At 37.7% G+C, this 13,149-nt stretch overlaps 1 protein-coding gene across 15 annotated transcripts in view; it reads right to left on the reverse strand.

The window, feature by feature from the left end:
* Positions 1-11,592, reverse strand: part of LOC309629926 (uncharacterized protein) — a 136,715-nt gene extending 125,123 nt beyond the window's left edge. For all 15 annotated transcript variants that reach the window (XR_014245292.1, XR_014245293.1, XR_014245294.1 and 12 more), the window contains exons 1-2: positions 10,518-11,592; positions 353-10,164 (exon numbers count right to left, since the gene is read on the reverse strand). The gene's annotated coding sequence lies outside the window, so the exon portion shown is untranslated. The remainder of the gene's footprint in view (positions 1-352; positions 10,165-10,517) is intronic.
* Positions 11,593-13,149: the final 1,557 nt, after the last annotated feature.

The raw sequence follows: 13,149 nt of genomic DNA on the forward strand, positions 1-13,149 counted from the left end.
TTAACTGTATCTATAAAAAAGGTGTAAAACATGTCAAGGCACATGGAAAGGAGTTTGAGGATGAGAAATGTAATTTAATTTCTGCCTTCCAAAAAAAGTCTTCAAGGCAATGTATCCTTTTTCCAATGTTTGATCTTTTAAAAGATTTATTTGGAGGATATAAACATTATCAAAAAACCTTCTGTAGGATCATCTTAAATGTTACCCTACAGAGAGAAAATACCTAAAACAATTCCCCATTTCAGTCACTAAAACTCAGTTAAGTTTAGTAATATAAACTCATCCTGAAAATTCATTCCTCACAAAAATTTTAGTATAAAATGTTGATATCATTTGATAAAGAATTACTTACCATTTCATAATATAGAAAATGTGATGAATGTTTCCTACTAAAGTAACTTCTGCTTTGATGTGAAATCCTTCAGTGGTTCCTCATTGCCTTCAGGATAAAGTCCATACTCCATCACGTGGCCTATGCGCCCCTTTATTGCCTTCCGTTGGAGCCTCACCTCGAGCCACGCAACACAGCTCACATTTCTCCGAGCACCTGTCATACTGAACTATTGGCAGTTCCCAGACCTTCTGGGCCTTTGTTTATGATGCCTTCTCTGTCTGAAACTCTATACTCAGTCTTTTGACCTTTACAACTTGCCTCAGGAACATGTCTTCTAAAAGGCCCAAGAACTTCCCCAGTCGGCACTCAGTGTCCATCAACACCCTTTCCCAAGCACCCCGTGTTTCTGTTTATCATAGCAGTTTTAATGCTGCATCATAATTGTCTACTTGTCAATTTTCCTCATTCATTCATTCAAGCATTCCACAAATATTTAATGAATATTAACTACATGACAATCACTACTCTAGGCACTGAGGACAAACAATGAACAAAAAAACTACCAGCTATCATGGAGCTTAGCTTCTAGTAGGGGCACAAATATAATAACACATAAACATATTTATAATAAAATGCCAGGCAATCTTAAATGCTATGAGAAAAAAAAAAACTCAACAAGGTAAGATAAACAGGGAAAGTGGGGAAACAGTTCTGGTGGGGAAAGTTGTTGCTTTTAGAAAGAAAGTGGTTTATTTTTAGAAAGATGATCTTCAGGGACCCTTTATTGAGACGGCAGGGTTTTTTGTTTGTTTGGTTTTTGTTTTTTACATAGATTTGAAGTAAGCAAGAGAGCAAGCAATGCTGGTGTTTAAATGAAGTTGTGTTCTAGTCAGAGGAAACTATGCATGCAAAGGCTGTGAAATGCAAATATTCCTGGCATATTTGGGGGAATAGCAAGGAGGGCAGAGTGGCCATTGTACATACACTGTGTTAGGGAGAGAGAGGAGTGGGAGATGGTATTAGAGAGGTGTCATGAAGTAGGACAATGGTTCTCAACAAGGCTGTACATTAGAAACAACTGGTGAGCTTTAAAAAATATAAGACAGCCCTGTCTTATCCCGAGAGTTTAACTTTAATGACTTGGAGTAGAGCCCAGACATTGGTATTTGTTCTTCTTGTTGTTTTCTATCATGTTTTTTTTTCAAGGTTTAATAAACTTTTGATTTTAGAATAAAACTTTCTAGAAAAGTAGCAAAGATAGTACAGGGAGTTCCTGCATCTCCCCACCCAGTTTCCTCTACAATGGTTGACATTTTGCATTACCATGGTACATTTGGTACAACCAAGAAACCAACATTAACTAAATAAACTCCACACTTTATTAGGATTTTACTACTTTTTCAGCTGATGTCTTTTTCTATTCTAGGACCACATCCAGGATTCCACATTACATTTAGTTATCATGATTCCAATAGTCACCTTTAGTCTGTAACAATTTCTTAGGCATTTTTTTGTTTTGTTTTTCATATCCTTGCCAGTTTTGAGGAGTACTGTTCAGGTGCTTGGTAGCGTGCCTTTGATGTTTTTCTCATGTTTAGCCTGAAGTCATGGGTTTGGGGGAAGGATACTCCAGAACTGAAGTATCCTTCTCATCACATTATATCAAGTATGTGCCATCAACATGACTTAATGACTTATCACTGATGATGTACCTTTGATCATTTGGCCAAGATAGTTTCCCAGGTTATACACTGTAAAGTCTCCCCCACCCAACCTTTTCCATTACTCTACCTTTTGGGTCAGTAATTCAATAAGCACAACCCTCACTCAAGCACGGTTAGGGGGTGGATTTAAGGTTCATTTTTTGGAGGGAGGAGGCACTGATATTTTTAAACAGATCCTGTGATAATTCTAATGTGCAGCTGATGTTGGGCACTTTAGGCGGCTTTAGGATTTTGACCTACAGTCTGAATGAGATGGGAAGGCATTGAAGGAGTTTGAACAACTGAGTGATGTGATCTGACTTGTGATTTCAAAGAATTTCTCTAGCTTTTTAGTGGACTATGGGGTCAAGGACAGGAGCAATGAGATCAGTTGAGAGGTTATTACAATAATTCAGGTGAAGAGACTATGGTATTTGGGACCAGGGCTGGCTATGAGCTACCTCTACCGAAAGGGATCATGATTTCTTTATACCTTCAGACCCTAGTACATATAATAGATGTTCAATAAATATTGCATGAATGATTGTGAAACAGATGGTTTATGTATTGCTCTTTGGGAGACAGCACAGCTCAAAGGGTAGTAAGATAAGAAGTCTGGGAAGGTGCTAGAACATAACATGACCTGGATCATTTACAACCAGTTGAACAACTGAAAACTTATATTCGTTATCTATAAAATGGAAATAACAATCCTTCAGGGATCTGTTTATACTGCTAATAACCTGCCACGATTCCCCAAGCCTTACATACACCCAGTGATACAGCAGAGATAAAAGAGTGAGATCTGGGTTTCTACAGCCTTGGTTCTTATTCCAGTATTGGTACTTATTACTTTGGCCACATTATATCACTTCTGTAAGTCTCTGTTTCTTCACCTTGGAAGTGAAGATATTAGTTCCTATCTCATAGGATTGTTGCGAAAATAAAAAATATATAATATTTAAAAGTGCTTATGATTCCTGGCATATAATAAGCTCTCAATGTGCAAGTGACTACTATTGCTGTATCATCTCCAGGGTATGTATTTCACGTTCTCAGAACATCTTCTCACTTAATACTACTGTGTTGGATACTCTCTATTTGCCCTCCAGATCCATACTCCATCCTGCTCTGGGCCTGGGCAGCTGACCTGTATGGGCTGTGTCAGGATGGTATCCAGTTGGAAGGCAATCACAGGCCATCACAGGATGAAAGGAGGATGATGGTAGGATATCAGTCCCCCTCAGCACACAGCAAGGTTGACACTGGCCGTGTTTTCCTGTGGAAACCCTCAGCTCCTGGCCAGAAGCCCTCTCTACAACTTTCTTTCCACTTCCAGTAATCACTTTCTTTCCTGCCCTTGAAGGCCACGGGGTGGTAAAGGGTCTCCCTTATTCCTGGCCAGGGCACTGTCCCTTTTTCCATATATGTACTCGCACTCTAGTAAATCGTCCCTTTATTGGAATCTTCAGTTACCTAGTTTGGATGTACATCGATTTCCTGTTGAAATCCTGACTAATACATCTGGAAATAGGCATCATTCCCGTTTTGCAGGTGATAATACTGAGGCTTTAAAAGACTATACTCAGGATAGTGGAAACAGCAGAAATTTCAAGGTAGATAACCATGAGTTCAAATACTGTGTAAATTTGAGCAAATTACTTGAACTCCTTTTTTTGCTGTATGAATCATGTAAACTTATTTGTAGCTCTGTGAGTTTGGACAAGTTATCTAAACTCTCTAAGGCTTAGTGTTCCCTCCTAGCACATAGGATTTCTGTATTATAAGTAATATTGCATTTAAAATAATCATCATAGTATCAGCCACAGAGTGGTTGATAAAAAATGTTAGTTTTGTGTCCCAAGAAGTCCCTACAAGTCACAGTCTTTGCTAAATTTTGCATATAGTTTGGCGATTTCTGACTCAATATCAGTGGTCTCTTTGAAGGCCAAATTTTCTCATTTTTATTATTTTGTAAGTACATATTTGTATGTACTGTTATCAAATAAAATTCTTGTAGGCTTTCCTTTGTAATTGTTTTAGTCTCAGTTTGTTTTGTTTTTGCAAATTTAGCTATAGAACTATGCTTCTAGGAGATACTTCTACTTTGTATTTCACAGTGGTAATCTTAGACAAACCTTATGAAAACAAAATCTTCCTGTTAGCCTTCTAATTTAAAAAGTGTCTTGGCAATTTGGCCTAGTGTAGAAAGTTTTCATCAAAATGACATTTACTAATGATTATAGAAATCATTGATACCAAATCTCCCTTTTTGATAGCTTTTTCCTATTGGTGTAGTTGATAATTGCTTATCTTACACAGCAGGACAGATTTAATTCAAAGCTGTTTCTGAAAGCTTCTCAGGAGAGGCAGAACAACTTTTCTGAACAGCATTTGGCTTGAAATAACTGTTTCACATTGAGGGTTTTCACTTATTATCAGAAGTCATTTATAATCCGATTGGCAATGCAAGTGGCATTGGACAGCTTTATTGAATCTGACGTTTTGTCCAACAAGTGTATTGATTGGAATATGTCAGCTCTAGGCATATTACAGTTTTGTTACATTTAACATAACTGTCACTTGGAAATTTCATTACAGAGTGGTGCTGTGGGCCTGATCCTACCAGGAAAAAATAAATTGCTTATTAAGAAAATTTTAGGCTCTCAGACTGCCAATTCAAAAGAAGAAGTTGTCTTTTTATCTTAAAGGACCCATTCCCATGGATTTTAGAGTTGAAAAAGAGGGCAGAAAGCAAGCTAACTGGCTATCCACGTGTACCAAATATTCTTCATAACTTATTTAAACGTCCCAACAATCTTTCAAGGCAGGAATTACCTCCAGTTCACTGAGGGTCAGACAGGTAAGTATCTGACCATAATTAATCCATCTTGGAAGTGATGGATTTGGGTCTGAAGTGTAGGCTTCTCTGATTTCCAAGTCCACGCTCAGTCCATCCCCAATCCACCCCATCTAATCACCAGCTCTATGGTGTCGGTGCAGAAATTTATTAGAGAATGGCTTTTTGAAATTTATTAAAAGTCTCATCTTGCTTGATATTTAGGCAATTTTCTCAACTACTAACTGCTCTCAAAGCTTTCTCTCCACATCCTATTGCTCTGTTCTTAATTTAAGGCCTCATCATCTCTTAACCAGATTATTGTAATACCATTTTAACTTGTCTTCCTGAGTCTAATTTTGTCCACTCCAATACATTATCCATATTAATATTTTAAGCACAAAGGCCTGATTATTAATCCCTATTGATACCCTTCCGTGGCCCCATTTCACCAATGAGGTAAAGTCAGAATTCCTCAGTACCATGTTCAAGGCATTCCTGATTACATATTTCGCAATCAAGGTAACTTCTCATACCCTTAGTTCCAGGAATATGGAATTTCCCTAAATCCGCCACACTTTTCCATGCCTCCCAGCTTGGACATGTTTCCCTCAACAATCACCCCCATCTTACCTGGAGAATGTTTATCTTTTAAGAGCTTGATCAAAAGTTACCCTTTCAATGAATTCTTCCCTGTCCTTTCTGAATGATTTTATGCCCAAATTATTATTTCTATTTGTAAGAATAACACTATACTGAAGGTTTTTTGTTTTGTTTTGTTTTTGGGGTTTTGTTGTTGTTTTTGTTTTGTTTTGTTTTGTTTTTGTCTCCTCCTAGCGAATTTTGCATTTTGTCTCCTCCTAGCAAATTTTGAGCTCTTTGCAAGCAGGGACTGTGTCTAGGTGTTCAATAATTATTTGTGAACTAATAAATCTGTTGAAACCTTTAGAGTTAGTTTCCTGTTTTCGAACAAATATCTTTAAAAATAGCAACTTCAGGGATCTAATCCATTACATTGATGCTTCAGAGACATTTCCAGCAGACCTTACTCTTGAAATCTTCTAAACGGGCCCAGGGCATGCCCGAAAAGTGACTTCTGCTCACGCTAGTAAAAGTTGGGGAGAGGGCTCAAGAAGAGAGAGAAGGAAAATGTAAGAAGCAGAGACAAGAAAAAAAAAAGCACCCAGAGCATAAGCTCAGGTGTCACACAGTTGAAAGAGGTAGAAGCTGGACAAAAATTACATATATCGCATCAGAGCAACTCAGAGATGGGTTGTGCTTTCCTGAGCATGGAGTAATCGAGGGAGGGAGTGTTATGGATTAAGAAGACAGTAGGCTGGGCTAAAGAAGCCAAAGCAAAAGTAACAGGCTGCTGGGGCTCACAGCTGTGATCTTCCATCTCTCCATCCAGTATTGGGATGCTATATACACGCCGCTAATTATAATCAAGGGCATGTCACTCCCATCTCTCCTGACACTCCTGTAAACAGATTATTTGTGAAAGAAAAAGACAATGAATTTGGGGAGCAACAGACATCTGAAATTGACTGTACAAAACCCAAACAAAAAATCCAGACAAATAATAGTATCTTTTTTTCTTCATCAGTTAGATCTCTTGTAACAAGATTTCCTTGTCCCTGTTGACACTCTGGCAAGTGATATTGACAAGCCAAGGAATGTAAATAGCAAAATGTAAAGGAAAGAAAAGCAAGCAATGGGCATAAGCACTAGAAGGGCTAATCAGATCCTTTGTAACTGAAAGTTTACTGGAGGCACAATTTAACAATCATTAACTAATTACTGCATTCAACAGAAAATTAGATTGCCCATTTTCCTGAGCACATATGAAAGTGGTGTGAGAACTAACACTTGATGTTGTGTGACAATGTCATACCCTCAGGTGCAGTCAGAGCATCCTCTGGCCACTGACACCTCCTAACGAGTCTTCATACCTGCAGCCTCCAAGCCTGTATTGTCCGATACAATAGCCGCTACCACATGTGGTGATTTAAATGTAAATTAATTAAAATTATAAAACGTAAAAAGTTCAGTTTCTCTATCCCACCAGCCACATTTCAGTGGCTCAATGGCCACATGTGGCTAATATATTAAACAGTGCAGATGTAGAACATTTCCATCATTGCAGAGATTTTTATGGGAAAGCTCTACAAGCCTCCCAATTTACCCTAAACATCCCCACTAAGTTAAGCCTACTCATGCATAGTTTTATCATATCACTTCCTGGCTCATAAACTTCTGACAGATTTCTTACTGCCACCAGGACAGTGCTTCTCAAAATTTACTGTATGTCCATATTATCTGGAGAGCTTGTTAAAATGCAGTCTCTGATTCAATAGGACTGTCGTGAGCCCACGAATCTGCATTTTAGCTCAACTCCCAGGGGATGCCGATGGTGTTCCTTCAACCATATTTTATCACCTGCATTCAAAAGTTCTCTATTCCCTCACCAGTCCCACCTGATGTCCATCAGCTTCCAGAAAGGCCCTTCTTTGTTCCAGCGGCTAAGTTTCTCAACAGTTCCTTCTGATGACATTATTCACTCGTGCCCCCTTACTAGGTTCCTCCAATTTCTTCATCTTTAAGGAGGTTGTCCCCAGCGGCTCAAGCCTGCTCAATCACCTCTATAGAGATGGCTTTCAAACTTCAGTGTACATAGGGATCATCTCAAGGGAGCTTGAGAACTTGTGCTACTCAGGCCCTACCCCAGGAGAGTCTGGTCATTAAGTTTGAGATGGGGCCCAGAACCCACCTGATTAATAGACCACAGGTGATTCTAAGTGTTTCCCTAACCAAACTCTGAGAACTATTGTCTTAGTATACTTCTCATCTACATAACTCATTTTGATACTTAAAAAACTTACAGATAACCTTATACTGATATTCAATTGCTTGTAGTGTTTTTTATTTATTGCAAAATTAAGTATAAACAATCTATTTATGTCTAGAAATGTCTAGAGCTGTGGATTTCAACCCTGAGCACATGTTGTAATCCCTTGAGGGAGATTTTAGAAACCTTCATTCAGATGTTCCCATCCCCAGAGATTCTGATTTATATGATAAGGGAATAGGCTTTGGTTATTTTTGTTTGTTTGTTTTCCAAAGCTCTGTAATTAGTTTCCTGGGGCTGCCGTAACAGAGTACTACAAATTTGGTGACTTAAGACAACAGAAATTTATTCTCTCAGGGTTCTGGAGGTTAGAAGTGTGAAATCAAGGTGTTGGCAGGGCCATGCTTCCTCTGAAGGCTCTAGGGAAGAACGTGTTGCATGCTTCTCTCCTTACTTCTGGTTGCAGGCAGTCATTGGCATTCCCAGGCTTATAGCGGCATCACTCCAATTTCTGCCTCGTTCATTGCATAGCCTTCTTTCCTGTGTCTGTGTCTCCAAATCTCATTCTTCTTATACGAACACTGGTCATGGGATTTGGGACCCAACCGTATCAGGTCTGGCCTCATCTTAACTCGATTCCATCCGCAAAGACTATTTCCAAATAAGGTCACATTCACGGGTATCTGGGGTTATGACTTCAACATTTCTTTTTTGTGGGAAACAATTTAACCTGCAAGCTCCCCCAAGTGATTCTAAGGCACAGCCTGGCTTTAAGAATAATGGTCTAGACTCATTGGTTCTGAAACTTGAGCATACAACACAATAACCTTGGGGGCTTGGAAATATAAGGGTTGCTGAATCCAAACCCCAAGATTTAACAGGTCTGGGTTGGGCCTGAGAATTTGCATTTTTCTAACAAGTGTGAAAACCACTGGTGTAGGGGAAAGAGAAGTAAAATGGGTGTACTGTTGACCCTTAAACAAAACGGGTTTGAACTGCATGGGTCCACTTGTATGTGATAGTAAGTACTACAGCACTACACGACCCGTGATTGGTTGAATCCAGAGAATCGCAGATTCAGAGGAAGCTCATATACAAAGGGCCAAGTATAAGTAATATACAGATTTTTGATTGTGCAGAGGATTGGGACCCCCAACCCCTTTGCTGTTCAAGAGTCAACTGTATTTCTTTCCTACTCTTGGAGGAGCAGCATAGGTATCACCTGGGAGCTTAGGAGAAATGCAGAATTTTGAGCCCACCCCAGACTCCTGAATCAAAGACTGCATTTTAACAAGATTCCCAAGTAATTTGAACTTTCATTAAACTTTTAGAAGCACTGTTGTATACTATTCAAAATAAAATTGCTCTTAATTGGCTGGTTGAATTAGTTAGTAAGGGGATGGATGGATAAAGAAATAAATGAGGGAATAATAAAGCAGATTCCCCCACTGCCTATCTCCCAGGAGATAGAAAGTGGATCTTCTAAATCCTTTGATCATGAAGTTGTCTTAGCAACTGTGAAGACAGCGGCTTGTCATCATAGTGGCACCAAGGGAATCTGCCTGTTGGTTCTTCAGCAATTGAGTGTTCTCAGCTTATTTAACCTTTTACAGGCTTTAACCAAGAAATTCCATACTTTCTTCCCCCTGCCCCTTCCCAAATGACCTCATCTTAACATTTCGTGGCTTCACTATCAGCACTCAGTCATTTGTGCCAACGTCTGAAATAGGAGTCTGGCTGGAATACAGAGAAACCCAGCACAGTGTAGATTTAGTAATGAACTGGCTTTGGGCCAGAAGGGTAGCAGGTAAGTTTCAGAGTTTCAGCTGAAAAAGAAAGAAAAGCTTTTAGAAAGCTTAGAGCCAAGTCAAAACATGCCATATATGACTTTTTTTTTTTTTTTGGCAGATATGCCGTAAAATAAGAGTAGACCAAATTCCCTATTGATAGATTGAGTTTCTGGAAACATTGTTCTAGAGCTAAAGTGCTCATGTGAGTCTCAGAAAGGAATTTCGAGTCAAGCTTTGAAAGTCCTTCTTTTTCTCTCTCCACTACTGATTTCCATTTTTCTCTTGGAGAGTTGCACTTTTTTTTTCTTTTAAGCAAGCCACATACCCAAAGAGTCACAAACGCTTGTCTCCTAGAAGGCCAAAGTTTTCTTGGAAAAAGTTGTTTTTTAAAGGCCATTACCTTTCATTTCTTCTTGGAGCCACATCACACCCACATTGAATCATTTAACAGAAAGATTGAGAGAGCTCTCATTAAGGTATGCTTTTTTAACTTGACGATTTGAGGAAGAGCTGATATTTCATTTTAATGAAATGGGCGTTGCCTGGAGAGGCACAGTGTGATTTCAGGAAGCAGTGCTGTGTGTGTGTTGTCTCTTGCAACATGGCTTGAGGAGCATTCCTTCAGTGGTCTGTTGCCTCCTCTTCCTCTTCTGTAAAATAGGATTAACAAAGTTATCAATCGGTCTCCCACATGTCTATTAGATTTAAAGAGAACACGTCCCCTATCCAAGAAAAAAAATCTCTCATGTCTTTAGCCATATAATATTAGGTACATTTCTGTAATCACCACTTAATTTAATTTAATTTAAATTTTATTTGCTTTTTGGTATGAACTTATCAAATCAGTTTCTACATTCTAAACGCTCGATTAAAGCAAATAGGGTTTGTTTGGTTTTTTTTGTCTGAAATCAGCCAGTTACACACATTAGCAGCTTTGGAATAAAGAACAAATTAATAACTGTAGATATCTCTTTATTTGTGCACAATGAGAAATGTTCCTCACCCAAATCCAGGATGAAAAATTCTCCTTCTTCTCGCTGTCATATTTTCTACTGGTAAATTGCTGCATCACTGTGTGTGGCAGCTGTGTTCAGCTCTCGGGCATGCCTCTTAGAGAACTGTCAGGGGCACCCAAGGTCCCTCTGCTATTTCTAGATGACAGGAATAGAGGAGCAGCCTAACGCCATACTCTAAACAGCTGTGCACACGTGTGTGTGTGTGTGAGAGAGAGAGAAAGAGAGAGAGAAATTGTTTCCTTCCCCCTTGTTAAAGCCGGTGGAGACTCTGTATCTCTGCATGTTTATGCAAATCACAGATTGTACAATTTAAACATAATGTAGGGATCTTAAGAAATCATGTAATATGACTCTAAATTGTAGTGTGATAAAATGTAGATAGCCCTGGCCAGGAGTTAGGAGACTTGGGTCCTGTCTCACTGAGGTATATAAACTATAAGTCACTTTCTAAGACTAGTGTGAGAAAAAATTCGATAACTAAGATTTTCCTTCTTTCACTTTAAAAGTAAGCCACAAGCTGCAGATTAACCCTACTTTCTTTAGTTCTTATTGGAAATAGTGCAACATCCTGGTAATAATGTTTTATTGGTTTCCAGTTCTATTACCATCTTTCTCTTCCTCAAATTAGAAACAAATCTCTTTAATCCATCCTTGAAAAAGCCTTTTGTAACCCCTTAATTATTATCCATTAGGGCTAGACATAATAACACAGTAAAGGGCTGATGAACACTCAGTAAAATTGCAGATTATTTTACAGATCAAGAGTATTAGCTCTACGAGAGAAGGAGCCAGCTTTAACGCTGGAAAAGGCCTGCCTGGATTTGATTGAATACTAATAATGTGATCCTGAGCATGTTACTTAAACTCTCGGAGTATGAGTTTCTTCCTCCCTAATAGACCCTACGCTATAGGGTTATTGTGAGAATGAAATGTTATAAAACACATAAAGTTTTTAGCATGGTGCTTGATATGTAGTAAATGTTTGTGAATTTGAGCTGGAATACAGTCTATAAGTGTTTGTTCAATTTATTTACTTATATTGAATTACTATCTAGTTGAATGCTTCTTAAAATGCTTGCCAGCTGGGTCCTAAAATCTCTTGATTATGCAAAAAATTACTTTTTATATTTTATTTGTTATGATGGATTTTATTAACACCAATTTGTATTTACAATATTGGGCTTTTTAAAATTGCTGTTTATTACTGACTGATTCTTTTAAATTATATGTTACACTCTTTAAACCTTTTCAGTTTCAGTAATATGTTGTCAACCTTCCTCAATCCTCCAATTCTTAGTCAGAAGATATGTCTGCTTTTAAAAAAAACAAATTCCAGAAGAAGGTCTTATTTCCAACAATAAAGCCCTCTCTTCTACAAGCTGAATGAATGTCAGAACTTAGATATGGAAAATTCGTTTTTAAAGGAAAAGATAATAGAGCATTGTAAGAAAACCTTCACAGTAAGAAGATAAGGCAATTTTCTGAATTATTTATGGAGAAAATCCACTTTTTATTAAGTTATATGAAGACTCCATGTTTAAATATACTTCATCTAATGGCTTTGAATATCCAGTTTCCTTACTGAAGTAAAAAAAAAATGCTTTGATGTTAGGGAAATTTTGCAAATGTTAGAGCAATTGAAAAGCATGTTCTCACTACCTTCTGTTTTCTTCTGCTATCCCTGTAATGTATGTCTCAAGATGTTATGGTTGATTTATCTAGAATATCTCTTAAATCTCTTAAAATCTCCAGAGGCCATTGTAGATAATAGCTGATCATGTGTTGTGAAAGTTCGTAGGTTTTATATCTTTGGAAAGAATCACATTCTTTATTTTTATCTGAACTTCAGGTTATACTTAAAAAACACTTTCTGTTACTTGGTACCTATCCTCTAAGACAGAATGAAAGTTTATTACTGTCATGATAATGGTAACTGTTGAGTTATTAAACTCAAGAATAACACACGTGGATAATTAATAAGGTTTTTGACTATGGAATTTCAAAGCATTTGTTGAAATAAGAAAGAAACAACATTTCATATCTAAGAATTTATCCAGAAAATTCCTGATTCAAGTTATATCTGTGATAATTTTCAGGATAGTGTGATGATTGTAGAGAAAAACTGGAAATGTCTATGACAGGAAGCTGGCTAAAGATCTACTAAACCGTGACAACCACTCATGACATAATGCCTCTAAGTAAAACTTAGAAACAGTAAAATGGGAGACTGATGGGAGAAAGACAAATGAATTTATCATTAGAAGCATAACTGCCAAAGAGACTAGATACTTGTTTTGCCTGGATAGTTTTTCTGTTTTCTAATATAAGGATTTAACGCTATAAATATCCCTCTCAACACTGATTTAGCTGCATTCCACAAATTTTGGTATGTTTTATACTCATTTTCATTCAGTTCTATGTATTTTTAAGTTTCCTTTGAGACTTCTTTTTCGACTCATGGATTGTTTAGAAGCATGTTGTTTAATTTCCAAGTGTTTGGAATTTTTTTTTTCCTGTTATTGATTTCTAGTTTGATTTCATTATTATCAGAGAGCATACTTTTTATGATTTCATTTCTTTTAAATTGGCTTAGGTTTGGTCTATGACCCAAGATATGTT

Source organism: Balaenoptera borealis (assembly GCF_965194805.1).
Source record: "Balaenoptera borealis genome assembly, chromosome: 5".
Classification (NCBI taxonomy): Eukaryota; Metazoa; Chordata; class Mammalia; order Artiodactyla; family Balaenopteridae; genus Balaenoptera; species Balaenoptera borealis.